The sequence below is a fragment of the Natator depressus genome, chromosome 2, assembly GCF_965152275.1.
Source record: "Natator depressus isolate rNatDep1 chromosome 2, rNatDep2.hap1, whole genome shotgun sequence".
Classification (NCBI taxonomy): domain Eukaryota; kingdom Metazoa; phylum Chordata; order Testudines; family Cheloniidae; genus Natator; species Natator depressus.
This window is the reverse complement of record NC_134235.1, coordinates 19,888,051-19,892,828: the sequence shown is the minus strand read 5'-3', so window position 1 is coordinate 19,892,828 and position 4,778 is coordinate 19,888,051. Positions and strand designations below refer to the sequence as shown.

Below are 4,778 nucleotides of genomic sequence, written 5' to 3'. Positions count from 1 at the left end.
CTCTCTTCATTTTCCTGAAACCACTTTTGAATTATCTGAAAAAAAACCCACAGTTGGATTTAATGACCATTAGTGAGGATGAGCGTTGGATGTCTTGGAAACAGGGACCGGGAACTCTGACTTCACAGGTGGGGGAATCAGGATAAAGGAAACAGACAGAATACTTGGGCCTACAGCAAGGAAACTGCAAGACCCCTCCCTTGTAACTGCTATAGGGATAAGAGCAGTAGTCAGCAGGCCACAGAAGGAATCATAAGACATGTGGGGCACTAGACTAGCTTGCATAGTACTATTAACTATCACTATGTATTACTAAAATCAAGGTTATGTAGACATAGGCTTTCCTTTGAACCGGGCCAGAGTCTAGATAAACCCTGCCGAAATTTCTAATTGCTATTCATCCGGAAAAAAGTTGCTTGGCAGTGTGTAACCTAGAGTGATGTGTTTTAGGCTCCTCAGAGAGCGTGAATGGTGGGAATACCGGCCGCTGTCCTCCTGAGCTCCGAAGTGCCAGGCAGGAACAGACAAAATCTCCCCAAGCACCAGTGGCTCTAGTGGTGGTAGCAGAGAAGTGTCATCCATTGGTCCCAGGGTGTAGGATGACCAACAGGTGCCATGGGGACAGGAGCTGTCACACTTAGTGGATGAACGGAAATAGCTATGAAGTTGAAGCAGAACAAGCAAGAGAAGAAAGAGAATCTTTTTAGTGTAAACCTGCTGACTGCAGAGGTTGGGAACAAAGAGGTAACAGACACACAGTACACATGGACAAAAGCTCTTCTCTATGGTCTGCTGGAAAATACAGCCCAGTCACACAGCACCTGAGAGCAGACAGAGGATCTCACTGCTTGGGTCTCAGCACACCAAACCCACAAACAACACAGCTCCTTACTGTCATAGCCAAGCTCTTTTTCACCCATCCAGCAGAACAACACCACACCAAAGCTCACCGCTCAGATTGTGTTTCCTTCCCCTGTTCTTTGCAGGAAGAGCAAGACGCTCTTCTACAGCAGAAAGCAACTGCCACAGAACAGCACACTCTGCCAGTTTCACACTCAGAAGGAAACACTACAGCTCTTCATTGCAGTTAGCAAGACCAGCCTTTCACAGCCACCCTTCTCCAGTCACCAACTAGAGAAATGACCCCTGAAAGCATAGTCTTAACCAACACCAACCCTGCCAGTCACAGACCATTCTGGCGTGTTGCCCTCTAACTGGTGGTTGCTACAATTTGACCTTCACGAGACAGAGAGCACTACGAGAAGCCCCACGTGAGCAGAACCTGGCTCTCAACTCTGCCCTCCGTGGCCCCCTTCCGTAGGCTGCCTCTCAAAGCAAAGCGGCTCAAAGCAGCCATCCCCTTTCATTTGCATAAACTGAAGACACAGGCAGGCTACTCCACCAATCTTCTCCCTGCTCCCTTCTCTGCAACGCCTAAGACAACAATCCTCTAGCTGGCTGAGCCAAGAGCTCTCTAGAAACGACAGCCTATGCAGTTTTGGATACCCAGAGCATGTTTCTTTGGCACCAGTGATCACAAGGGAGATTGTCAGCAGTGGGGAGCCAGGCTCTCCAACGGGTGGCATTTCCTGAACCTGACTGCCAGTCTCACCATTCTCCAGGGAGCAGGAACTCCCACTTTTTTCTGGAAAGCGCTCCAGAAGCTTTGCCTGAAAAACAAGTATATATAGCCATAGGCTTTCCTCTGAACCAAACCAGAGCCGAGATCAGGGATGGGGAACCTATGGCTTTTGGGCCGCATCGAGCCCGCTGCTTCATTTCTTCCAGCCCGCAACAAGTCTCTGCACTGCAGGTTGAAAGCCCCAAGCCTTGGTCCCCCCTCCATCCCCCACGGGACTGGATCTGCGAGCACTGGCTCACTGGCATGTCCCTGTGGCCCCTAGGCGGAGGGCGACCAGGGAAGCTCTGGGTGCTGCCCCCACCAGCTCCGCAGCTCCCACTAGCCAGGAACCACGGCCAATGGGAGCTGCAGGGGCAGCACCTGAGGTATGGGCAGTGCGCACCACGCCAAGCCCCCCGGCCTCTCCACCTAGAGGCCGGACATGCTGGCTGCTTCCAGGAGAAGAGCAGCACGGAGCCAGGGCAGGCAGGGAGCCTGCCTTAGCCTTGCTGTGCCGCTGACTGGGAGCCACCTGGGGTAAGCATTGAACCTCCTCCCACACCCCAACCCCCTACCCCAGGTCTGAACCCCCTGCTGCACCCTAACTCCCTCTCAAAGCCCGCACTCCAACCCCCTGCCCCAGACTTGAGCCCCCTTCCACACCCCTAACACTTTTGCCCTAGCCTGGAGCCCCCTCCTGCATCCTAAACCCCTCATCCTCAGCCCCACCTCAGAGCCCACACCCCCCAGCCACAGCCCTCCCACTCCCCAATCTTCTGTCCCAGCCTGGAGCCACCTCCCACTCCCAGAATGCCTCATTTTGGCCCCACTCCAGAGCCCACACCCCCAGCCGGGGCCCTCCGATCCTCCCACACCCTAACCCCCTGCCCTAGCCCGGAGCCACCTCTCGCTCCCAGAATGCCTCATTTCTGGCCCCATTCCACAGCCTAGGGGAACCCCCTAGCCTCTGCCCGTCCCCCGCGGGCTGTGTGTGGCTCCTGACTGATCTTTTCTGTGGGTCACTGGCCCCTGATAGAAAAAAGGTTCCCCACCCCATGGCTAGATAAATCCCATCAAAATGTCTAATCGCTATTCACCTGGAAGAAAGTCACTTGGCAGTGTGTTACCTCGAGTTGTAATGTTTTCCAGGTTCCTCACAGAGTGTGAATGGTGGGAATACTAGCCACTGTCCTCCTCATATCCAAAATGTCAGGCAGGAACATACAAAATCTTCCCAAGCAGCAGTGGCTCTGCTGGTGTTAGCAGGGAAGTATCATCCATTCGTCCCAGTGTGCAGGACAATCGACAGGTGCCATGGGGTCAGACCTAGTGGAGGAACAGAAATAGCTGTAAAGATGAAGCAGAACAAGCAAGAGAAGAAAGAATCTTTTTATGGTAAACCTGCTGACTGCATAGGTCGGGAACAAATATGTAACAGACACACAGTACAATCAAAGACAGCCCTTCTTCAAAGCCTGCAGAAAAGCACAGCCTAGTCACAGGGCAACTGAAAACTGATGAAGCATTTCACTGCTGAGGGCTCAGTACACGAAACCCACAAGCAGCATAGCTCTCCAAAGTCACACCCAACAGGACAAGTTCAAAGCTAACCACTCAGATTGTGTTTCCTTCCTCTGCTCTGGAAGAGCAAGATACTCTTCCACAGCAGAAAGCAGCTGCCCCAGAACAGCACTCTCAGCCATTGTCATGCTCAGAAAAAAACACTACAGCTCCTCATTGCGGTTAGCAAGACCAGGCTTTTACAGCCACCCTTCTCCAGTCACCAACTAGAGAAATAACCCCTGAAAGCACAGCCTTAACCAACACCCACCCTGTCAGTCACAGACCATTCCAGCGCATTCTCCTCTAACTGCTGGTTGCTACAATCTGGCCTTCACGAGACAGAGAGCACTACGAGAAGCCCCACGTGAGCAGATCCCGGCTGTCAACTCTGCCCTCCATGGCCCCCTTCTGTATCCTGCCCATCAAAGCAAAGCGGCTCCCCTTTCATTTGCATAAACTGAAGACACAGACAGGCCACTCCACCAATCTTCTCCCTGCTCCCTTCTCTGCAATGCCTAAGACAACAATCCTCTAGCTGGCTGAGCCAAGAGCTCTCTAGAAACGACAGCCTATGCAGTTTTGGACACCCAGAGCATGTTTCTTTGGCACCAGTGATGAAAATGGAGCAAGTGAGCAGTGGGGAGCCAGGCTCCCCAACAGGGGTATTTCCTGAAGCTGAAGGCCAGTCTCACCATTCTCCTAGGAGCAGGAGCTCAAGCTCCCAGTTTTTCTGGAAACCATCCCAGAAGCTTTGACTTAAAGGGTAGGCACTGATACTGTTTTGCAGTTAACCAACCCTGCCTGGGCTGTCTGCAGGACTGAACACCAGACTTCTTCCATAGTACTTGTGAGCCTCTACTGCTTGAGCTAAAGGACGGAGTCTCCTAGCTAGCGGCTTTAGCAGACTCAGGCACTGGAGTGGGACGAAGACCCACCCTTGCACAGTGATGCAGAAGAGGTCCCCATTGGCACGCTCCAAGCCTAACATTCAGCTTTTTTTGTAAAGGAGAAATTATTTGGCTGAACGTCTCAGCTGAGCCATGCTTTACTGGGCCTCTATGTTCAGGTCTGCTGTTTAGTCACTGCAGCTCATTTACCCAGAACAGCTCAGCTCAGATGTAGCATATGATCTGCAGCAAGATTGGTCTTTCCACTCCATTTCCCAGGTGGGCTGCCTCAGGCACAAAGGGTCAGGTGACTTGAGTGAATCGTCACTGGCTTGTTTGGGATCAAAGAGCCCTGGATTCATCTGGTTCCCCCTCCTTTTCTCCCTCTGTGCTGCTACAGGTTAATAGTGAATCACTGGACCCATGGGATCCAGGTCCAGCTTAATGAAAGAGCCAGTGAAGAGTGAAGGAAGCAGTGTGTTCCACAAGTAACTGCTGCTGGCCAGGTACCTACTGCTGAATTGGGACCCAAGAAAGGGCTGGAGAAGGAGAAAAAAGTCACTCCCACCTACTTATGTCAGGGAGGAAGGGAGAAACAGTAGGTGGAGGTCCTCTCAGCTGTCAAGCATGGTCCCTGTGGAGAATGCTGAGTAGGGGATAGTCTGTCCACAGGGAGCTGAGTTACATGGGCTTGCTGGCTGGTTAGA

At 52.4% G+C, this 4,778-nt stretch overlaps 2 non-coding genes across 2 annotated transcripts; both read right to left on the bottom strand.

Annotated features, from left to right (window-relative positions):
* Positions 1-948: 948 nt before the first annotated feature.
* Positions 949-1,162, bottom strand: LOC141983548 (small nucleolar RNA U3). Its single transcript, XR_012638392.1, has one exon. It is a non-coding gene; the product is annotated as a small nucleolar RNA U3 (small nucleolar RNA).
* Positions 1,163-3,230: 2,068 nt separating this feature from the next.
* LOC141983549 (small nucleolar RNA U3) lies at positions 3,231-3,439 on the bottom strand. Its single transcript, XR_012638393.1, has one exon. It is a non-coding gene; the product is annotated as a small nucleolar RNA U3 (small nucleolar RNA).
* Between the last annotated feature and the right edge of the window lie 1,339 nt (positions 3,440-4,778).